Genomic DNA, 25,070 nt, shown 5'->3' with positions numbered 1-25,070 from the left:
CTACATTGAACTGAAGAGAAGAAAACACATCATTCTTATTTAAAACATCATGTGAAACAAAGGAAATTTAAAAATAGCAATAAGCCAGGCTACTATAGCTACAAGTACAGAATTAGCATGCCAGGGGATTGCAGTGCAGCCTTGAAACGTAAAGCTGACTTTCGCCAAAGACAGAAGGAGCAGCTAAGCCTAAATTACAAACTTGGATCTATCTCTGTTGAACTGTCATGGCTTCACCCACCCCCACCTCAGATTCTAAGAATTATTATAGTCTTGGACTCTAGTGGGAGCCCCAAGGATTCTTTTACAGTCCTCCCTAGCCTCCACCCCTCTCACAGAAGGAACTAGAGTGCCCAGATTCCTTGGGAAGGCGCATGACTATCAAACCACTTTAAGTCTGTTGTGTAGATATGCACATGGGGCGGTTCATAGTCAGAGCCTGGCCCATTCACACATGATATGTCTGTATTTGCACCACCCACACACAATTAAGAACACCCATGAGCATGCCCTGCTTCTGGTGCACCATTTCTCTTCTAATTGCTTCGGGGTGGGGGTGGGGTAGGGTGGAAATCTGAACCACCTCCTCACAGGTGATTCAAATACCACTTGAATGTAGTTTTGAGATCATAGGTATGGGGGTGGTTTGGACAAACTACTTTCCATGCTATTAGAAGAAAGGGAAGGGTGTGCTGGAAAGGGGAACAGATGTCGTTGTGCATGTTCCTAGTTGCATGTGGGTGGGGCCAACTTGGAAGGATCATCTGATCTGGCCCATAATCTGCAGACCAATTCTAATGCTAAAAACTGGGACGCCCAGAAGAGAGTTCAGCCCTAGGGGAGATTTATATATTTATATGCACATGCACACATACACTACCATAATTATATGAGACTGTTAGAGCTCATTGGGTTCTTACAACCATTATCAGAACACTATTATGAAAGAGATTTCCCTGAAATGATTAGAAATAATACTCAATTTTTAGCACTAGAAACAGTTTCTGACTGAGAAAGAAAGGAGAAAAGTAATATTGCTTTAACAAGGAATTGGTCCACACCATAAACATGCTACAGCTATATCATGACAGTCTTGCCTCACTTACATTTTGGAGTTCTTTGAGAGTGTCATCTGCCATGTGGATAAAGGTAAATCCGGCTGATATAGTGTACTTGGGACTTCCAAAAAACTTTTGACAAAGTTCCCTACCAAAGGCTCTTGAGTCAACTTAGCTGTCATGGGATAGGGGGACAGGTTCATGTGTGAATTGGTAACTGGTTGAAGGACAGGAAACAGATGATAGGAATAAATGGACAGTTTTCATAATGGAGGGAAGTAAGAAATGGGGTCCCCCAGGGATCGGTGCTGGGACCAGTGCCTTTTAACTTGTTTGTAAAGGATCTTGAAGTTGGGATAAGCAGCGAATGGACAAATTTGAAGATGACACTAAACTATTTAGGGGTAGTGAAATCTAAAATTTTGAGGAGCTCCAAAAGTATCTCTCCATACTTGGATGAGTGGGTGACAAAATGGCAAATGAGGTTCAGTGTAAGCAAGTGTAAAGTGATGCATACTGGAGCAAATAAACCCAACTTCACATATACACTGATGAGGTCTGAACTGTCATTGACTGACCAGAAGAGGATCATGGGGTTATGTTGAAAAGTGTCGACTAGTTGAAAGTGTCGACTCAGTGCACAGCAGCTGTGAAAAAGGCAAAATCCATGCTAGGGATACTTAGGAAGCAGATTGAAAATCAAAATGCTAATATTATAATGGTCTTATATAAATCTGTGGTGTGGCCACATCTGGAGCACTGAGTAAAATTCTGGCCACCATATCTTAAGGAGGACATTGTAGAATTGGAAAAGGTGCAAAAGAGGGCAACCAAGATGATCGGGGCCTGGAGCACCTTCCTGGAAGCAAGGCTACAGCATCTGGGGCTTTTTAGTTTGGAATAGAGGCAACTATGCGGGGGGCATGATAGAGGTGTATAAAATTATGCATGGAGTAGAGAGAGTGGATAGAGAGAAAATTTTCTCCCTCTCTCACAACACTAGAACCAGGGATCATCCCATTAAACTGAAGGTCAGGAAATTTAGGACCGACGAAAGGAAGTACTTTTCCACACAAAGCATAATTAATCTATGGAATTCTCTGCCACAGGATCTGGTGATGGCCACTAGCTTGGATGGCTTTAAAATGGGCTTAGACAAATTCATGGAGGACAAGTCTATCAATGGCTACTAGTCTGTTGGCTATAAGCCACCTCCAGCTTCAGATGCAAGATGCCTCTAAATCCCAGTCACAGGGGAGCAACAGCAAGAGAGAGGGCATGCCCTCATCCTCCTTTTGCCTGTGGGCTTCTCAGAGGTATCTGGTGGGCCACTGTGTGAAACAGGATGCTGGACTATAGGCCTTGGGCTGGATCCAGCAGGGCTGTTCTTATGACTTCCCAGATACATGGCTGAGGGGGGTCTGCTTACCTCCTAGTTGGAACTAGGCAAGACTCATGTCAAAGAAGGTCTCACTGTGGTTACTTGCACAGAGCACCAGCAAGAAGGTGAGTGAGCAGGAGCCTTTGTCTTTGTCTCGGTGGTGTCATATTTAGCAAGCACTGCAGCCTGACACTAAAATCTAGTGAGTGCTGTGGCCAAGCACCGTGCATTGACGGCCATGCCAGTGACAGCAGGTGACTGCACGCTTGTGCCTACAGCAAAGTAATGAGGTGAGAGAAGAGCAGGCAGCAGTGCAAAGCCGAGTTCTCCTCTGCTAAATATCACCACCATCCATTTGCAGCTGGTTATCGGAGGCCCTGGCAGGCGGTGACACTCCCTGCCTGTTATCTCTCCAGCAGCAGTGGGCTGCCCTTTGACATATCCTCTGTCTCCTTTGCTGTCTCTAGATGCATACAAACACAGGCACAAGGGATGGTCGCTTAGATTAATCGTGCGGACGGCGGAGAAGGCAGCAGAGGGAGTTTGCATGCCTTCGTTTCTCCTACAATACATTTTAAAGCTCCAACGCTAACCGCCAGGGAGCAACCATTACCTCCTACTTTCTGACTAAATAATCAGTTTCCATAGAAATCCTGATTTTTTTTCATTGAAGAGAGGTGAAGGAAATGAGAGAAAGGATGGATTAGGCTGTGTCTCCCTCCTGCTGCACCCTTCCAAGAGGATCGCCATTTTCTGCCACTGCATGGCATGGGGGATGCAGGGATGTCTGCAGTTCCCCCGCTGCGCAGCCCCACCAATCAATGCTCAGTAGCCAGGAATCCTTGGAAGCTGCCCCCGATCCACCATCAAGATGTCAAATGTTTTCAAAAACAGATTTTCCACTTTGTGTAACAATCAAATACTTATTGTAGTCCAAAGACGTAGTACTGTACTGAGAGACAAAAAAGAAAAAAGGAGGAGGAAAAAGTCACAGCATCAAAAATTCAGGGAAAAGATTAAATTAAAAATGCCAAAGCTTAACATGTTAATTTTTGAAACTAAAAATAAAACATTTTGACACTGTGAACTGAAATGCTTTATTTTTCTTTTACTTTTTGAGTCACAACATTTCAATTTGACTGACATTTGGGAAGAAAAAAAGAAAATGTCAATTGGTAGGAAAAATAGCCTCTTTAATCCAGTTTTAAAGCAGATTTTAAATTTCAAAATAGATACATTTTAAGGTTGATATTATCTGCTCTTCTATTCAGTTTATATATGAGGTGTTGAGATAAGATTATGCGAAGATCTGAAGTGCCGATATTATCCAGCATTTCTCTCATCTTCCATCTGAGACTACCCATACATCTTATGTATTTAGTTAGTGACTAGTTATGATGGCACACACAGTGGATGAAGTCGAATCTATTGCCTTAAACCTCTCCCTCTGACAACAAACACATATATGAGCTGTGCATGGGGGAGGGGGCAGGGATTATATATGATGTTATTCTGGTCTGATTCAGGCAATTATTGTATTGTTGCTTCGATTCAAATGACAGTCTGCTTTAGATTGGTCTATGCATGAGACCAAGAAATAACAGTAACCAGCAAAATGCCAGCCTCTCTCTCTCTCTCTCTCTCTCTCTCTCTCTCTCTCTCTCTCACACACACACACACACACACACACACACACACACACACAGACGCTTGATGCCAGTCACCCCACTTTCATGTACTGGTGCCAGGACGAGAAAGACTCTCCACACACCCCATCCACCCTCACCCCAGCTTTTAACATTTTTGCTTTGTTTGCATTTTTCAATCCTTGCTTTGCTCAGGGGCTTGAAGGCATGGTAGACCCCTCTGAAAGGACGTTGTGTCCCAAAGCTTCATGCTAATAAGGAGATTGGAAATATTATGCAGAGAAACATCATGCTAAAGGAAGAGCTGCTGTTGCTGCTATCCTCCAAAACCTGGTAAGCATGCCAGGATCCAACGTGAGACTTAGTAGGTGGCAGTGGGCAGCAACAGCAATGGTAGCCGATACTCCTTTCAGCATGACTGGAGTAGCTGTGCCACTACTGCCTGCTAAGCTTTCCAGGAATCCAATGGGATGGCTCCCAGGGTGGGCAGCAGCAGCAGACACTCTCTTCAGCACAGCTGCAGTGGTGGGACCAGAAGAGACATGACCACAAAGGGAATCACCCAGCTGAGTTAATCACTCTGTCATCATCTCCTTTCACCTCCAGATCTGTGAATGGGCTTCTTCCCAAGACTCCTGCATCATCACAAGGGGCACTGGAAGTCTATTTGTGATTGTGGAGGGGAGGAGAAAGCAGTAGTGGCAGAGTTACTCTCTAAGCCAAGAAGGATGCTCCAGAACTATTGTAGTAACATGGCTAGATATTTTGGTGGCTCCCACTGCTGCTGCCACTGCTGCCACTAGCCTCTGACTGCCTACCTTCCTGCCTGCTTCCCTCTGTCCATGACCCTCACTTGGCTGTGGACTCCTTGCCTCCAGTCTTTGCTGGACATGGTCTAATGATGTCAACTCCCAGTGCTGGTGCCAGGCATAAGAACATAAGAACAACCCTGCTGGATCGGGCCCAAGGCCCATCTAGTCCAGCATCCTGTTTCACACAGTGGCCCACCAGATGCCGCTGGAAGTCTACAGACAGGAGTTGAGGGCACGCCCCCTCTTCTGCTGTTACTCCCCTGCAACTGGTACTCAGAGGTATCCTGCCTCTGAGGCTGGATGTGGCCTATAGCCCTCCGACTAGTAGCTGTTGATAGACCTCTTCTCCATGAAATTCTCCAAACCCCTCTTAAAGCCATCCAGGTTGTTGGCTGTCACCACATCCTCTGACAGAGAATTCCACAAGTTGATGATGCGTTGTGTGAAAAAGTACCTCTGTTTGTTGGTCCTAAATTTCCTGGCAATCAATTTCATGGGATTACCCCTGGTTCTAGTGTTATGGGAGAGGGAGAAGAATTTCTCTCTATCCACTTTCTCCACACCATGCATGTTTTTATAGATCTCTATAATGTCTCCCTGCAGTTGTCTTTTTTCTAAATGAAAAAGCTGCAGGTGTTGTAGCCTTGCCTCATAAGGAAGGTGCTCTAGGCCCCTGATCATCTTGGTTGCCCTCTTCTGCACCTTTTCCACTTCTACAATGTCCTTTTTTAGATGTGGTGACCAGAATTATACTCAGTACTCTAGGTGTCGCCACACCATAGTTTTGTATAAGGGCATTATAATATTAGCAGGTTTATTTTCAATCCCCTTCCTAATGATCCCTAGCATGGAATTGGCATTTTTTCACCGCTGCCACACATTGACTCGACACTTTTAACAAGCTGTCCACCACGACCGCAAGTAACATCATGTGGCTCTTTGCTGGAGGCAGTGTGTTTGCAACTAAGCAGGGGCCATGGAGGGAGGGAGGTGGGCAGAAGGCGTTGCGTGGCTCCCCCAGCCCTGGCCCCACTGGGTAGGGATGTGCATGAACTTGCAGATGGCCAGTTTGGCGGGGTTATGTTTAAGGAACAGGGAGGGTGTGCAGTGCCCAAACTTGCTGGTGAGGGGCAGTAGTGTACCCTCTTGCTGCCCTGGTCAGCATCAGACCAGAAGTGGCCGGTGTGCGTGCCTCCGAACCACTGGACCTCTGAACCGGTTCGGCAGTCCAGAAAAGGACCCCCAAACCAGTTCGTGCAAATCCCTTCTACTGGGCAGGATGTGTGCTTTGCACATGTCACCCAATGGTAGATCCGCCCCTGTGTACCACCACGGGGACTGGGAGGACAGACTCAGAGGCAGGCCATGGACCCTCCTATGACCTGGGATCCTGGTAGGCGTGGGACATAGGTGACACCCGGTGCTGATCCTCTCCCCCACCCAGCCAGCAAAGGGTTACCACTTTTTGATCTCATATATTCTAATGGATTGTGTTAAGTGTGAGGTGGGGGGAGGGAGAGAGGGAGAAAGAGAGAGAAAGAGAAAGAAAGAAAGAAATGCAAAATATTACTTGAAATACACTGGGCAAAGTGGCAACTTTTTAAAGTGGTGGCTTTCTTATATGCAGTAGGGGGATAGCAACTGCCCCTATGCATCCCAGATAACATCCCTGCCAGTGACTCCTTTGTGTTTCCTAGATTATGTGTTCCTTTGGGACAGGGTGAGATTTTCTCATTCCTTTTGCAAATTGATTTTGAGAACTACTATGTAAACTCCTTCCATCTAACCCAACTTTTTTCGGTGTTTAAGATGGTACATAAATATTCTTAACAAGCACGATGATAATAATAATATAGGAATAAATCTAAGCCTGCAGGAAAACTTCCAAAATAATGAAATGACTGCATTATCTGTTCTTGCTCTCTCTCACTTTTTTCCTGTCAGTTTCCCCTTTTTTCAGTTTCAGCTGCTCAAAAGCAAACCCATCCAATTAATGTCCATCTGTTGATGTGTGTTTACTGCTCCCACTGTGAGGAGAAAGGTGTGGGGACTGTGGTTAAATACACAGTAAAGCAAGCATCTGATCTTTGGAATCATTCATGCACGCTCTGCCTGAGATGCTTAAATAGTAAAAGCTTCAGCCAGGCCCGCAGGGCTCACTGACTACAACCAGCCAGCCAGCCAGACGCTCAGCCAAGATCTCCTGGAAACAGCAGCTGCCGCCACTAACCAAACTAACAGAGGCAGCTCGGCCTTGTGATCCTTGCAGGGTCCAGGGTATAGGTGGTGAGAGATCATGTTTAGATGCTACCTCTTTACAGTAGGCTCAAGGAGCCAGCAAAATTTGAGACCTGCTAAGGTGATGGGAGCAGGGTAAAGAGATAAGAAGGGACAGATTTCCCAGCCTCCTGAAACGCCTGTTTGAACAGGCAAAATTAAGGCCTCCTTAAGGCAAGTTTTCTTTCTTTCTTTTCATATAATCCAGATTCATCACCATGCATCTGTCCCTCCTGAAGGAAAACCTAAAAAGTAAAGAGAAGTATAAGAGACTGGACTAACATAAAAAGAAGCTACTAGCTGTGGCTCTGTAAGTGTGACTGCCCAAAGGGCTTCTATGCAGCTGTGGGGACTCCACAGACAGATGCCAGTCAGAGAACACATTGCATACGAAGGGCTAATTTCTTTGGCACAATGAATTGTGCTGCCATGAACATTCCTTCGCATTACAGAAGTTCAGCCAAGAACTGGAGGTGGGGGCTTGTACGTGACAGCCAGTTTTTGGACGGTTACAACAGACAAAACTACTTCATATGGAGTCAGACCCTTGAGCTCAATACTGTCTATTCCGACGAGCAGCCCAGGAACTCAGGCAGAGGTCTTTTCCAACATGGTTACCCACCACCCTTTAACTGGAGACTGAAGCTAAGACCTTCTGCATTCAAACTATATGTTCTAACACTGAGCAGTGGTACTCCACAGAATTTTAAAAGGCAGGCCACTCCCTCAACAGCAATTCCATGACAGGTCACCATAGCTCTAGGAAGATGGAAGGAACTTGCCCAGTGCCACCAAGCCTATCGTGGTCACAGTCCACAGGCTGCAAATATTTTCTAACAACAAGTGGTTGGTTTGCTCTGATGCTTGTTACTGTAATGGTATGGGGAAGTGACAGCTAGGCAGCTTACTAAGGTGGACCTGGGAACTGGAATTCCAAAGTCAATGAACAGGTCATAGGGTTTTGACTGACATCTAGTTGTGCATACTGACTGAGTGCTTTCAGTGCCTTTCGATGAAAAACCATTAGCCAAAGTCCAGACCAATGACACTTGCTGTGTAGGTATGTGACGATGAAGCAAATTTCCTTTCCTATTTATTTCCTGTGTGCCTTTGATATATGTACCCACAAAGAAGCACAGTCATTCTGTTTCTCCTGTTCAATTTCTGTCCTGTATTGACCTTCACAACAGATGCTAAAGCGCTAATGGGCAATTAATTAAAAAGAAACGAGAGTGTTCCCTGGAAAGCACAGGATGGCCCACTTTTCTGCTATTCAGGTGAGGCTCATGCTCCAGGTAGAACTGTGTGGAAGAAAGGCTCTGACTGAGCCTGGCAGTGGGTGGCGCAGGCAAGAAGACTCTCCCTGTGACTGGGCCCATCCATGTGACAAACCACTTTCAAACAATAAGGCATCATTCCCTGGAAAGTCTGCCATATGAAGCAGCCTATAACAATAAAGAGAGGGAAGGGCAGCTGTCAAAACAAACAAAAACCCCTCTAAGCAACAACAATTTCTGCTACGAGTACAACAAATATTTATATAACATTTAGTTATCAGAAGGACAGAAGATCTGCAGACATAATATCAAATTTTCCTGTTTCCACAGAGGATTCACTCACTGAAGTATCTCTGTTCTATCCATGATCCTCCTTGGATATTATCCGTATATCTTTGAAATAGCCATTATTTGCTATAAATGACTACAGATGCTCTGTCTCTGGATATGCATTGGACATATGAAGTTGCATTGTACCAAATCAGGCCACTGATCCAGCCTCTGGCCTGGAATTGTCTACTTGTTAGGCAGGGGCGTAGCAAGGTTCCCAGAGGCCAGGGCACAAAGTTAGGCAGGGGCCACGCGATGGTCTCCGTACTTAAACAGCGCAGGCATGCTGTTCAGAGGAAGGGGAGCCCATATGCTGGCCAGTAGAGGGGGGAAGCACTTCTGTCTCCCGCCCCCACTGCACCATTGCCCCCACCACTGTTTCACATCTTCATTGCCAGGAGAATAGTGGTGGCGGACAGACAGAGTTCTCCCTGGCTTCCGCCCACTCCACTACTGGCTGGTGCATGGGCTTCCCTTCTTCCGAACAGCGCTTCTGTGCTGTTTGAGTATGGAGACTCGTGTGCCATGACATCACAACACATGATGGTCTCCATACTCAAATAGCTCATGTGTGCTGTTGGGAAGAAGGGAAGCCTGTGCACCAGCCAGTAGTAGAGTGGGAAGACCGCCCACCGCCACTCCCCTGGCGGCAACGATGGGAGTGGGAAGTAGCGGCAAGCATGGTGCGACAGTGTGGCGGCTTATGGACGGGGGCAGGGGGAGTGCCCTGGAGGCCCTTGGGGGGGGGCTCTCAAACCATGTGGGCCCAGGTGCAATTGCCCCCCCTTGTCCAATGGAAGCTACGCCTCTGTTGTTAGGAGATCCAAAAATGTGCCCCAGGAAACCCCCACACCTAAGAGGAAGCACATGGTCCAGGCCTGTCTGCCCATGAGAAGGTGCAGGAACAGGCAGAGTCTACCGCTGGGGCTAGAAACCCCAGGGAATTCAGCAAAGGATTGGCCATTGCATCCTATCTTAGGGTGATCTGACCCAGGCATCCTGACACCCCAAACCCATTTTTTAATAAAGACTCTAGCCTTTCTGAGCTAACCGGAGCTCACCTTTCACCCAGTTTCTTAGCTGTATTCCTGACTTGGGCATTGATGCCACTGAGTAATGCCTGTCGGATTACTCAAACCTGCAGAATCAACAAGCCAATTTCCCTAGAATCAACATTCTACCTCCATCCTAGGGACATGCCATCTTTATGTCTAACAACCCCCAAACCCATTGTTTTCTGCCGAGTCACCCTCAGTCACTACTAACCTAGAAAGGCACTGGTTTAGCATGTAGCTGTAGCCACACAAGACATCTTTCCCCCTAGAATAGCCAGCCAAAAGCTCCCCAAACTGTGCAGCCTCTGGGATTAATTCCAGAGGCTGTTAACCCTCTGCTCCTTCACCAACGCACCCACCTTTTCCACTGTGGGTCTAGACTGTTCCTCTGTCATGTCAGGGCAGCTTGTACAAGGAGAACAGCTCCTTCCTCTGCTCCCAGGAATTTCCCCCTTTTCTCCCCAATCCCCCCTTCTCTTCCCTGTGTTTAAATGTGTGTGAGTGCTTGTGGTACCAACAAACTACGCTAAGAGGCTTTTTCTCTATTAGATCAATTTTTTCACCAATAAAGGTGGGGAGGGTTATCAACTCCTCCCTTGGTTAAAAGGATAGCCCGCAGTCCTGTAGGATCTGACCAGACAGCTCTGCTGCTGAGCTATGACACCTTCCAACTGCTATAACATCACTGTGGGGATGGGAGGGAAGGAGAGGGGAGAGACAAATTTTATGACGTTTTATGGTTCATATACCAGTGATCTTCACTATTTTTAAGCAGGAACCACTTTGGCAAAAACCCTTCAATGTGAGAGCCATTTCCCACTATGCTGACCTCCACACAGTACTGCACTTTTCTCAGTGCTGGGAGGGTCCTTTCAGAAAGACAGAGCCCTGACTTAGGAGGGGGAAGGTGCTGGGAAAAGATACACTTCCCAGCATTTCATGCACAGCTTCCAAAATGGTGCAGTTTCTCTTACAGGATGGTCCATTTCTCTTAAAGGGGCCCCACCGGTGCTTGGCAAAGTGCAGCATTGAATGGTGGCAGCAATTACCCCCCACATGGTGCCAGGGGGACTGATCAGAGTGAGGGATGTGCACGGAACGGGCTGGCCTGCTTGGGTTCGAGTCCGGACTGGACTCAAACCCGACCAGGCCAGTTCAGTCCGGCACCCCCTCCAACCCCGCCAGTTCAGTCTGGTCTGGGGTGTGTGTGTGTTCACGAATGTTTTTTTTAAAAAAGACCCAAATCTGCCCAGGCCATGCAGAGGCCAACTGTGCAGGTGTGCGGCCTCCAAAATGGCCATAGGGCTGCCAGGAGAAAGCCAAAAATCAGTGGAAGAGTGGCCGAACGGCCAAAGAGCTGGCTGAACCGGCTGGAGGGGGCTATAAAGAGAGCTGGCGGGGGAGGGGGAACATCCACAGACACCCCCCCGCCACCTCCAGGAACTCCCCCGAGGGAGTTTTTTTAAAACCAAAAAACATGTGTGAACATTCACATACCCCAAGTCGGGTGGTGTTCGGTCCGGGGTCGGACCGAACAGGGGGTGGTTAGGTTTTACCCCAAATGGTCAAACCGAACTGGTTCGACGTTGAACACGTTCGATGCTGAACCTGTCTGCACACCCCTAAGCAGAGTATTTAGCTTCAGCTGAAACTATGCACAGGCCTAATAAGACTATCAGGGAACCAAACTTAGAGTTGATGCAGAGGCCAGCACTGGCTGCCAAGCCTTACAATGAAGAGCACTGGGTTATACAGTTGTGGGAGATGGCTGAGGTTTCAGCCAGGGGAATATCTTCTGGAGGAGGTGCTTCATTGATGAGTGGAGAGCAGAGGCTTGGAAGGAGATACAAGCTGGGCCACTGAAAGGGCTATAAATGGATGAAGACAAGGAAACAGAAAGGAGGGGGAGATGGGAAAGATTAAAAAGGAGAAAGGTGGTGTTTGGGGAAGAGGCAAAGCACTAAGAGGAAGGGTTAAGGTGGAGGTGGGGTAGTTCCGGTTCGGAATGTTAATCTTCTTTCATTCTACTGAGTTACACAACACTTGTGTTGAAATAACATCTAAACAAATGCACTTTCGTTGCTGATGCAGTTTGTAGCACTTGAACAGACAGCTGCCAATGGTTGGAAAGAGAACACGACTTCCTGACCTCTTTGGGATGTTTCCCAGTGGAGCATGCTACTCACCCTCTCCATTTTCTTGATTGTCCCTGAAAAACAATTCAGCAAAAGCAATTGGGCTGAGCTTCCTGTGATCAGCTGGACAGTTCCCCCTTTTATGTGTTCCTATGAGATATGCAGCTACACAACAAGGACAGCAGAGCATAATCACTGGGATAACATCCATGTGTCCAACATAAATTCATGCTGGTCTAGCAGGTCGAAAGAATCAGTTCTTAATTGTACAAGTTCATGTTAAATCAGGAAGGAATAAAATGTGATAATAGCTTTTTCCTACTGCACAGCTTTTGTGCCAGGATAAACCCATTAAGGATTGTAAGATGATTGTCACTGAGAACTGTGCAGAACATCTTAGACAGGTAGCTGTGAATTAGACACTCTGTACAGCTGTCTCAGATATCTATAGCAAGATTTATAGCATTGCCAGTTTGTGTACCTTTAAGTAGCACAGTCATGTGTTACTGCTCTCTTTGCTGTCTGAGATCTTGGGTGGTGCTACCTGCATTTTTCTATTATCTGTTCTCTTGAAAGGCCAGTCAAACTATATAATCCTTTGCTACGGGTCAATATATCTCCAGGGGAGTCCTCCCTAAGTCCTTCAAGGGTCATCCTGCTAATCATAGACTATGTAGGCATTTTAGCAACTGATCTGGATGATTCCACTAATTCCTGCTGTGTGGTATTGATTTGGGTCTGTCTTATAATCTCCAGCTATGGGTTTCATTCGCCCAAGCAGCATGGCCCCAGTGTATACAAAGCCTCTCTGAAGATTTAATTGGTTTGCAAAAGGAGACTTAATTTTCTCTTGTCTGCCTTGGTTAAAAGAAAAAGAACAAACACATTTGGGCTGCTCAGTGAGACTTCAGTTTCAAACTGGTATCTCCCACCATTCTCCACACCTTTAGAAAGCATGCCAGGGTCATAGTCGAGAAGAGATAGCAGAGAACTTCACAATCTTTTGAAATCCTATAGATAGATTTGCCAGGCCACAACTAGAAATAGTGCTGGATGATGTGGAACTGTGTTCTTCCTAAAAGTCTCATGCTTGAGTGGCTTGGTTTTACTTGCACCCCAGAGTTTGGAAGTACAGAGGGTGTCAGGAAAAAACCTCTATTCAGGAGGACTCAGTGGGCTTGCAGGGTTGGATGCCTTCCCCTTTGGCATCAATCAATCAATCAATCAATCAAATAAATAAATAATACTGGCTGCACAAGAACAGGCACTAAGAACAAATGCAATAAGAGCAAAAGTCGAAAAATCCACCACAAACAGCAAGTGCCGCCTTTGTAAAAAAGCAGATGAAACAGTGGACCACCTAATCAGCTGTTGTAAAAAGATCACACAGACTGACTACAAACAAAGGCATGACAAGGTAGCAGGGATGATACACTGGAACATCTGCAAAAAATACAAGCTACCTGTAGCCAAACATTGGTGAGACCATCAAATTGAAAAAGTTGAAGAGAATGAAGATGCAAAAATATTATGGGACTTCCAACTACAGACAGAGAAACATCTGCCACACTATACACCAGATATAACTGTAGTCAAGAAGAAAGAAAAACAAGTCAAAACAATTGACATAGCAATACCAGGGGATAGCAGAATAGAAGAAAAAGAAATAGAAAAAAATCACCAAATACAAAGATCTACAAATTGAAATTGAAAGGCTGTGGCAGAGAAAGACCCAAATAATCCCAGTGGTAACTGGCGCCCTAGGTGCAATTCCAAAACACCTTCCAAAAGCACCTCAACACCATAGGGGCCACAGAAATCACCATCAGCCAATTACAAAAAGCAGCTTTACTGGGAACAGCCTATATTCTGCGACGATAACTATAATAACAGCAACAACATTGATAATAAAATTCAGCCATCCCAGGTCCTTGGGAAGGACTTGATGTCTGGATAAAACAAACCAGTCAATAACACCTGTCTGACTGTGTAAATAAATATAACAATATGGCTTGGCTTGCATTACTCAGCTGCTTTTCTTCCGTCACTTACTATAATGTGTCTGTGAAGAACTCACTGGTTAATTGTTTATGGGCCAGTTCAGATGATACTTTAAACATGTGATTAGGTTCCTCGACCCATGTACAAATAATCATCTGGATAGAAAACCATACATTCTGTACCCTGGATTTAAATACTAGATGTAACGTGGGATTTAGAATGTGTAGTAGTCCCTATCGTGATTAGATGATTGTTGATATCACAAAGTGCCACCACCCCAACAACAATAGAGTTTGAATTGTCCTGGACAATTCAAACAGAGCCCAGGATTGGATCATCCAGTTATACAGGCGGGACTTACTTTTGGCACATTTCCCCCTTCGCTGCCTGAGGTAGAGAGTTGTGAGAGTCCTTTTCACACTAAACTGTAACTTGCTGTTGACAAGTTTCACCTACTTTCTGGTACAAAATAAATGTGAAACACTGTGTTTGTTTGTGTGTTTGAGTTTCAGATATGATTTTTTTTTCCTGTGACAGGAAAAAAAAAGGGCAATCTTACCCACCAAAGAGAAGCCTGAAGGGTCACCCGGGTGGCTTGTCATCACTCCCCCCACCTTCCAGAGCCCCACTTATAGCCTCTTCAGTCATGCAGCTTCCTGCTGCGGCAGTGCTCACCCCAAGAATCTGCGCTGGTGCCGGGATGCACATGGCCCTTGTCCAAACCGGCTCAACCTTGGTTCATGCACATCCCTATCCAGCACCCCACTTACAGCGGCAAAACTGTCTATTTTCATTCTCCAACAGAAATCTGGGGTTGTGGGCTTGGAAACTGTGAGGACTCCTTCCTCTATCCCAGTTTGAAGCTCACTATATTGCTGTCTATCTATCCAAAGCTACTTGGGCCTCACATATTCACTGACATGAAACTCCCAGACCAATACACATCTAGTTTTTGCAGGTAGGTTCCAGACCTTACCCTAACTAGCCAAAAAATCCCAAACTGCACAAAAATGCATTACTTTCTCAGAAAAAGCAAGAAAACTATCCTGTTGAAAAGAATGGAGAATGAAGAAACCTCATAAAGATAGGAAAAGGCTAGAGTAATAGAGAGAGAGAGAAGAGGTTAATATCTGGAGGAATGCTTGCAAACTGAAAGCCATGTAAGCATGTCTCCATAGAAGCCAAAGCTCTCAGTTCTGCCTTGGAAAAGAATAGCATCTCAACAGCTGATCACTGTGCATGGCTCTACCATTTTATGTACTTATATCTGTGGGAAGATGCTGTGTTTGAAGCAGGAACTACAACAAAGGAAGCCTTGGAACCATAGAGAGAGGAAATTGATGGGCCTGCATCTGTGAATGGAAGGCTCAGTAGGATTCTAAACACGTGATTGGAAGAATACACTCTACCCACATTGGTCTGTTCATCTGAATGTGTTTTCCAAGTGGGGATACAAAAAAGACATAAATATACTAAACGTGTGTTTAAAAGTATCTGAACTGGCCCTATGTTTTTGTATGTTGCTTGGTCTGAGGGTTAATGGTGGCCAGAACCTAAGGGGTATACTCGTGAGTCAAATGGGCCGTAACCCAAAATTTGGCTTTAAAAAAGCCAAATCTGGCAACAGAGCTTACTGGCTTTGACAGGTAGAGAGTTCCATCATGGATCTCAAAACCTAGGAAACAGAGTCAGTTGGACTCTGCCAACTGCCAAGGAGGAAGCTGGCAGAAAGGGACTCAGACTTTAAGATGGTAAACTGTAACTGATTGTGCCTTGAATGGTGTATTTCTTGGAAAGAACCAACTTTTGTTTCATTTGTTTTTGTTTGTGGAACAAATTCTCTATATTTAAAAGATGTTAGGATTATCTCTATTGGTGTAACACCCCATGCCTATAGCATTCCCCTGCCATCAAGGGCAATAGCTAATATAGGAGAGGACTACTGAAGATCATGTATGCAATCAGGGATGTGTTCTGCAGCTCCTGGTGCCTGGCTCCCTGAGGATAGAGTGGCCAGGCAGCCAGGAGCTGAGGGAAGCCTCTTGGCTTCCTGTGCAATGCATTGTGGGGTACTGGAAGACTCCAGATCCCCTAAGTATTCAGCTCTGCCATGCTGATCATGTGGGCATGCGGCATGGCAGAGCTCTAACAAACGTCTGATCGTGTGGGGGAGGCAGGAAGGCTCCGGCTGTCCCCCCAGCCCTCACAAGCCCCCAGAGATTTTGATCGTGGGAATAGCCTGCGTTCTCATAAACATGGCTAAACTCACTGGTTTGCAATTCTCTCTGCCTAGTGCATCATTTTAACCAATTTGTGAAGCTAACTCACATGTCCGGATGTCAGGATTGCGTTGAAGATGGACATCCAGCACACTAAATACCTCACCTGTCTGATCTGTCAGTCAGCAGAGCTGGAGACATGTGATGGGATCTGGCATGCCTGGAAGGTATAACCTGGCTTGTTCCTAATCAGATCTTCTTATTTTTACTGCTGTTGATCATGAAAAAGCAGATATGGAGGCATTTGCCTCTTAGATAATTATTATGCCTCCAGGGAATATATAAGGAGCACAGTAGAATTTAGCTTATGGTAGCACATTTCCTGTGCAAGGTGCTTTGCAAAATTGTGCATTTGAGAGTAATATACTTCGTGGGCAAACAGCGTAGCTATTATTTGCACAGCTGTAACTCTCATGTTGCCTCAAGCATTAAAAGCTTTAAAAATAAAAAAAGGAGGAGGGAGTGGGGGAAAGAGAGAGGCAACTGGCCCCAAGTGTTGGCAAATGTGACACATAGCATTTCAATAAGAGAGTCACTGACTCAAAACTAACTCATGTCAGGAGTGGTTGAAAAGAGTTATCACATGGCCTATGGGAAATCAGTACTTGCTCTAAAGACTGTATCTGAGTGCCAAGAGAAGTCCTGTCTGACACACACACACACACACACACACACACACACACACACACACACACACACACACTTAATTACCCTCTTTGTTGAATGGCCTTACATTTTAAACAAAAAGCTGAATTCCAGAATTAACCCAGAACACTCACATCTGGACCAGTGTTCCCCCACTGTTCCATTAGTGACCAGAATGAGTTTTGTTCTGGGTGGCAGTATCAAAGCAGTGTGCACACATGTGCATTATTATGTGTCACCATAGATACAACGTGCGCGCGCACACACACACACACACACACACCATACATATGGAAGGAGAGAAGTGTAAGTGTATTTTACAATTCTATTTTATTTATAAAATTGGGTTTTCACTTTCATTCTTTTAGTATTAAGTTACTGAACACAGTGGTTAATTGCCTTTTAAATTTGCATTCAAATGCAAACCAGGGCAGACCCCTCTTAGCAAAGGGGAAAAATTAATGCGTGCTACCACAAAACCAGCTCTCCTCTTCTCTGCAGGTTAAAGAACAAGATGAGCATTTCTCTACTAAAGTATAGGCCAAACACTCTCCCGCTCTTTCCTTCAGGAATGCCTTCCATGTGTGTATGCACATGCAGACAAACACACACTCCCCCCTTCTATTCCCATTGTTCTATTAAAACAGTGATTAGCAGTACCCAATGTAACTTCATGGTTAAAGTGTCAAAAAGGCAAATAGCAAATAATTAAATCTATGCATATAATAATCAAAACCAGATTAAAACAGAAAAGAAGACCCCCCCCATTTAAAGTCATGATCAGGCAGATAGCATTTTCCATCCTTCACAATAAAAAATGAAAGCAATTTTATGCATATTCAGCATATTTTTTGAATTATGAATGGGGTGGTTTATAAATATAATAAAATAATTAGCTATATGTTATGTAGATGTGAGTGTAGCAGCCCAGCCAGATTCTGTGCCATTTTAAAGTCCCCTTTCTGTCACTGTCTATACCAAACAACAGGCCCCACACTGGATTCATTTCTGGGCTCAGTCCCCCTTTGAAGGAATCCTTTAGTTTCTTCTTCACATACAAACCACAGGTCAAAATGGTATGGTGGGAGAGGGTGGAATGTTCTGTCCAGCTAAGCAGTCTCTGCTGTTTCCCCCTTCACAGATTACCTAGAAAGCAGGAATGGACGGAGTTGGTGCAAGGGCAAGTGAAGTTGGCACTGGGAGTCAGGAGGTGCACAGCTATCCAGCATCCTTAATTTCAGCAACAAGTCAGCCATTCTCAGAACAACTAGAAACAGCCTAACTTGACTGGGGGCAGGGTGAAAGTGGAAGGAGAAAGCCCCCCCCCCATTTCTTTCAGCATGTGGAAGAAGCCTTTCCAATGCCTTACCTAAACAGCAGAGACTTCTAGATTTCACAAGCAGCCATGCAGTCTGCTTAAAGTGCTGCCTTTTTTCTTTTCCTTCCCCCAACTGACTGGTACCAGCTCTGGGGGATGCCAGCTCTATCCTTCGGGGGATACCGCATTTCCTTACCCCGCTGCTGCTGCCACCATGTTAGCACAAAACTCTAGCCCTCTGCCCAGCTGTTTCCCCCTGCCCACTGCCACCTTTTCCCAATGCCACAGCCACCACTGCATTGGCTCTTGCTGCAGTCAGAGCAGGAAAATTGGCTCTCATGCTCTGACTGTGGCAAGAGCTTATTGGAAATTGCAATGGGTGCTCATGCACCTGATGCCATTTTCAAGGTACATGCGCGCCTGTCACCATTTTCAGTAGCGGTCTTATTATTTATTTAACATATTTTTATACTGCCCCAAACCTATGTCTCTGGGTGGTTTACAATAAAACAAAATAAATAACAGAAAAAGTTAAAACATTGAAACAATTTAAAATTTTAAAACAGTGTTAAAACTATTAAAACAGTATTTCATTAAAAGACTGGGTGAACAAATACATCTTAAATAACTTTTTTAAAAATTGTCAGAGATGGGGAGGTTCTTATTTCAGCAGAGAGCACATTCCAAAGCTTTGGGGAAGCAGTGGAGAAGACCTGTCCCCTCCCTCTAAAGAGTTAACAAAAAGTGAACCCTTGTCTTGACTGACAGGCTGGTGAACTCCAGGGCTCAACCAATCAGTCGACCAGGTGGGAGGGACCTAGAGAGCTGTTACTGGGAATTCTGGGAGGAAGAAGGGAGCTCTTTGTTGAAGAATGGTGTGCAGAAAGGCTTAGTGAGGGGCATGGAGTTTGCTCCCTCATAGTAGAGGCCAGAATGAAGATTTCTTTCACTGAGAAATGCTGCAGATTCTTGAAAGTCAGGCTCGCAGGAAGCTTGACCCTCATCTGGAGTTTTGGTGAATTCAAGGAAAGGGGAATTCAGCATAGGGAAAAGTTTGTTTAGTCAGACTGTGTGTCAGGAAGTTATATTTCCTTAAGTGTGTTGCTTTGCATTTTCCTAAACATCTGTTCTTTGTAACTAAGTAACCAAGATTCGTAAAGTGTGCCATCCCAACATCATTTGGGATGCTTTTGAAGTATTCTTGTAACCTACTGATTAATTTTAACTGTATCTAAAAGCTGAGAAAGCCTCAGACGGAAGCAGTCTGTAGTTTATTTTTAACTCAGTAGAAGGAAGGGGGATTTCTTTGGTGCAAATACGTCCTCAAGCGCTCAGCAGCTATCAGTTTTCTCCTGTGTAGGGGTACACATGGAAGATTTTTGTACTTGTCCAATAGCAAAATTAAGAAAGTTTTATCTGGGTTATCCCACCCCAAGCCCAGAGAGTTTCCGTAGACAAAGGGTGGGGGGCAAGGCGGCAGCAGCATTTTGAATCTATCGGTAATACAGAATAGTTTTATGAGAAGCCCACCCACGCAGTTTCATCCAAGACTGCCTGGAGCTCAGAGGCCATCACCTTCTCAGTCACCTTGCCCAGCCATGGAAGGTTGGAGACAGGCCTGTAGTTGCTCAGCTACACAGCCAGAGTGGGAGAAATAGTTCTCTCACTTGCACAAGAGAGCTGATTTTCCTGTTCTGGCCGGGCAAGAACCAATGCAGCCGCAGCTAAAAATCAGCAGTGGGGGCTGGGAAAGGTGGCACAGGCAGGAGTCATCGCAGCACTACACAACTCCTAATAGCTGAACGGGAGTCTAGAGTTTTGTCTGTTGGAAGTTAAGGACTTTGCGTTGTCTCTTGTCTCAGACAGTGGAGGACAGACTAGTGAGTCAGAGGGCTAGAGGGTCAAGACATTGGTCATCCCTTCTCTACTGCTCTGACACTATCCCTTTGGAATGTAGATTGCTAATCTCAGGGTGACTTCCTTCCTCTCTCTCTTCCCTACCTGTCCTTCTACCTTGCAACATGACAAGCTCCTCTCCCTGCACCATGTGTGCAGAGAAGATGCAGAATCCATCTGCATCCAGCTAGCTAGCTAGATTAGAGATCCTAACTCCTCACTTTCCTATCTAGAATGGAGTTCCTTAATAAATGCCTTATATATTGATTTGAAACTATGAATTGGCTCCAAGTTACTTTACTCTCAGCATACACACATGCCTAAGTAAATTCCGCTGTGTTGTGCCTCTGTGCACTCTGCTAGAACGAAAAAGGGATTCTCTTACCACAGAGAATTCCCAGCATTGCCCATGGGCGTGCAGCTGCACACCTTAGAGGGAACACAAATTTGGACATGAGAGAGAGTTTGGAAAGGAGTGTAATAGTTTTATGATCAATTTATGACATACCCAGTTTCACAGCCACATTGTGAAGAAACTGAGAGCCAATATCCACATTGTCCAGAGGTGATAACCCATGTTTATAAAATTATTGGCAATAAATATGAGTAGGTACTATACAAATAAAGGATGATGAAGAGTAGCACTCAGACACCTCTGTCGTCATCATCAGCTATCATGTTGTCTCTATGGCTTTAGGCACCCTAAAAAAGACTGGTTTCTAAGAAGCAGGGGAACGTTTCGTCTTAGGCAAGGAACCTCAAAGAACTTCAGACACCTTTTCCTAAGGCCACTAGGGATGTTGTGTCAACACAGGAAACATCACTGGACTGAAGGCTGCTTCTCAACTTTTTTTGTGTGTATTAAGAAAATGGTGCCTGAATGCCATGTGTTCCATGTCACCTGACAATGGTGAACAGAAAAGGGCTGCTGCCCCGATTTCACTGGGGCAAGTGACAATGTAAACCTCCAAATTCTATGTTCACCTGAAAGGAAGCATTTGCATTTGGTACTTGGGTATCCATTATTTAGTATAAAATGTAAACTAAGGTGACGTCATCCCTGGGCCATCAAGCCCTTCTCTGTCCTTTGGTTTGTATGGTCCTGGCTCCATTATGAAATACAAAGTGCTGGTTATTACCTATAAACCTCTTAATGGCTTGGGTCCAGGGTATTTAAGAGAACACCTCCTTTGTCATGAATTCACCCGCCTATTAAGATCATCTGGGGAGGTCTGCTTATGGCTACCACTGACTCGTTTGGTGGCTACTCAGGACTGGACCTTATCTGTGGCTGCCCTGAGGCTCTGGAATGCACCACCTGTTAAAATCTCTGACTGATTTTTAAAAGACTCTTACGATGCACCTGTTTTCTCAGGCTTTTAATTAATTTTAATTGGTTTTATATCGTAATATTGTTTAAATCATTTTATCCTGTATTTATATTCATTGTATTTTAACTTATGTACACTGCCTAGGGATGCACATCAGGTAGTACAAAAATCAAATAAAACAGGCAGACAGGCAGACAGACAGAATTAACCTTCCAGAGGTTCTGTGCCAAACTATAGGCTTGTTCACGGTTAGGCGGTGTGTGAGAACCACTGGGATCAGGTCCAATCCCTGTGGGGCAGCGCTGCCTAGCCCAGCTTTTAGCCTGAGTTAAAGGTGTGACCACTCCCTTAATCGAGGCTCTGTGGTTGTGTGACCAGCCAGGCAGCCTAGAGTACCCGTCTCCTGGGGGAATCCCCCCAATGCACTGTGCTCGGCGCATGGTGCATTGTGGGGTATGTGGAGGCTGGGATGCATCGTCCTGGCTCTCCAGTGATCGCTCATCTGGGAGTGTGTTCCGCACTCCCAGCAAAATTCCTGCAATCATCTTGTTGGAGTCCCGTAGAGCTCGTAAGAGAAGGCTCTGTCTCTCTTAAAAAGTCCTCCAAGCACTGAGAGCAATGCATTCCTGTGCAGGTCAGCACAGTGGGACATGGCTCTCACATTCAAGGTTTCTTGCAAAAGTGTTCCCCACTTGAAAAATAGTGAAGATCAGTGCTCTAGATGCTTTTATTTTTTAATGGGGGAGGGTGATTTTTGTTTTATTACATTTTTATCTCACTCTTCTTTCAAAGGAGCTCAGGGTGATATACACGGTCACCCCCACAATAAACTGTGAGGTGAGAGAGATTAGATCAAGGTTATTCATTGAGCTACAGGGAAGAATGGACATTAGAAACACACACACACACACACACACACACACACACACACACACACACACACACACACTCCTTTCTACCCTGTTCTAGTCCAGCACTCCAGCCATCATCATCAATCATCACCATTAATAATAATAATAATAATTATTATTATTATTCGATTTCTATACCGCCCTTCCAAAAATGGCTCAGGGAGGTTTACACAGAGATATAATAAGTAAATAAGATGGATCCCTGTCCCCAAAGGGCTCACAATCTAAAAAGAAACATAAGATAGACACCAGCAACAGTCACTGGTGGTACTGTGCTGGGGAGGGATAGGGCCAATTACTCTCCCCGTAAAGAGAATCACCACATTCAAAGGCGCCTCTTTGCCAAGTTAGCAGGGGTAACTGCTATGACATCATGTCACATGGAACTCAATGTAATATGCAGTTTGGCCCTTAGATGTGGTTGTTTCCATGTTTAAAACATTTTATACAAATGAAATATTTAGTGTATCTGTCTCCCCTGCCCGCATCCCCGCTATTCCTGATGGCCATCAAAAATTTGCAGGCATCACTACTCCTGTAATCATTGATGCCGTGAGATGGGAGGATGGAAGAATGATCAGGAATCTTTACTTTGAATGACATTTGTGGCATTTAGTGCACGATATAGGTCCACTGATCAGCAAGCATGCAAAAAGTCTCTGAGCTGAATGTCATTCCTTGCCTGAGGAATGCATATACATTGGACCCTCACAATTTCTCCAGTCAGCTGAATGCTCCCTTTCTGCTGGCTACTTAGAATAGAGTTTCTAGTTTCAAAGCTCCCTCTTTAAAAAATAGCTGTGTATTTGACCCACTTTCTTCCAATATGTTAAACAGTGGGGTTAAATGTTGTACATCCTCACTGAGGAAAAAGTAAAGGACTACAGGTAATTTTCTACTTTTGGGTTTTATCAGAGATTGCAGAGCGCTGTTGAGCTCCACTGACTACTCTTACACTCTCCTCCAAATATATGTTTTGAGAGAGTCAATTTATTCTCAATTGTATTTGCTTACTGTAAAGGTTCCAGTTTCACTTAATAATCTGCTTCATGTGTTGCAGCTCAGAAGATGTTCCCAGATTTGTTCTCACTCTACAAATGTATAAATAGAGAAGATCTAAAGGAGCATATTTGTTTGCCTTTGATGTTTAAACTGTTTTCTCAGGCAATGGCTATCTTCTTTCTTTACTAGATGTGTTTTGTTGGCCACCACTGAAACAAATCCATATTTGCCATCAGCTACTGTGCAGCAGTATTTGAGAGTGCACTGTTATTTCAGATTCTGTTAATGAAATGCTGTGCTAAGCAGTCATAAATTTAGATAAATCTGTTCCTCAGGATATTCCGCTTCTTAGAATTTTGGTGCCAATGGGAACTTTCCTCCTAGGACTAATAACAACTTTGAGGAAGGGTAATTTTAACTGAGATCACAGAGTGAGGTCAAAGGGTTAAATACTCCATTCCCATTTATGACAGTACTAGTCGTGATCATCACCACCCATGGCAGCTGCTATTTATTTTTTAAAGAAGTTAGAAGTACAAATTACACATTAGTGTTGTCAAATTCAGGAAGACATACACCACCTCTTAAGCAGAATCTAGTAAGTGACCCCTGACCTGGAAGTCCTTCCTTTGATTAGGTTCTCTGTGCATCAGATTAGGAACCCTGAAGGACCAAAACTCTGTGACTACTCAACAAGTGTGGCGACATGTGGTTTGACCTTACATAAACAGGAGCTGCAACCATAACTATTTATGTCTAATCTGCTGCCAACACAGCATGTAAAGATAAAGCTCTTAGAAGTCTTCTTGTTGGTTGTTGTCTGGTTTTTTATTGATGCTTATCCTTTCAGTGCTTTTGTGTAAACCACTCTGAAAGGTTTGCATGAAAAGCAGTATATAAGTGCCATAAACAACAACAACAAAACCTACAGGAATTGGGGTGACCTTTGCAGGACCAAGGCTAGCTTAAGAGCTGGACCCTGAACGAGATACATGACTGTTATTTTGGGCAGAGGGATCAAACCATAAAGTCATGGTAAAAAAGAAACTGTCTGAATGGCAGAACAGTTAAGTAAGGACAGAGGAGGATGAACTGATGAGATGGGTGTTCAGGGGAAAAGTGGGAGTGGAGCAGGACAGTGCAGTACAGAATGTGCGGCAGGAATCGGGAGAGGAGAGCTGGTCTCGTGGTAGCAAGCATGACTTGTCCGCTTAGCTATGCAGGGTCTGCCCGGGTTGCATATGAATGGGAGACTTGATGTGTGAGCACTGCAAGATATTCCCCTCAGGGGATGGAGCTGCTCTGGGAAGAGCAAAAGTTTTTATAAGAACATCCCTGCTGGATCAGGCCAAAAGCCCATCTAGTCCAGCATCCTGTTTCACACAGTGGCCCATCAGATGCTGCTGGAAGCCTACAGCAGGAGTTGAGGGCATGCCCTTTCTCCTGCTGTTACACCCCTGCAACTGGTACTCAGAGGCATCCTGCCTTTGAGGCTGGAGGTGGTCCACAGTCCTCTGACTAGTAGCCGTTGATTGACCTCTCCTCCATTAAGTTATCCAAACCCTTCTTAAAGCCATCCAGGTTGTTGGCTGTCACTACATCTTGTGGCAGAGAATTCCCAAGTGGATTATGCATTGTGTGAAAAAGGACTTCCGTTTGTTGGTCCTAGATTTCCCGTCAATCAATTTCATGGGATGACCCCTGGATCTAGTGTTA

The 25,070-nt window shown here is 44.9% G+C and overlaps 1 protein-coding gene and 1 long non-coding RNA gene across 5 annotated transcripts in view; one reads left to right on the top strand and one right to left on the bottom strand.

Moving 5' to 3' along the window:
* Positions 1-25,070, bottom strand: part of CACNA2D2 (calcium voltage-gated channel auxiliary subunit alpha2delta 2) — an 885,048-nt gene that overhangs the window by 331,528 nt on the left and 528,450 nt on the right. The window lies entirely within an intron of this gene.
* On the top strand, positions 15,304-18,485 carry LOC128341566 (uncharacterized). Its single transcript, XR_008314454.1, has 3 exons — positions 15,304-15,389; positions 16,266-16,418; positions 18,038-18,485. It is a non-coding gene; the product is annotated as an uncharacterized LOC128341566 (long non-coding RNA).

Source organism: Hemicordylus capensis, chromosome 2 (genome assembly GCF_027244095.1).
Source record: "Hemicordylus capensis ecotype Gifberg chromosome 2, rHemCap1.1.pri, whole genome shotgun sequence".
Classification (NCBI taxonomy): Eukaryota; Metazoa; Chordata; class Lepidosauria; order Squamata; family Cordylidae; genus Hemicordylus; species Hemicordylus capensis.
This window is presented reverse-complemented; position numbering and strand designations above follow the sequence as displayed.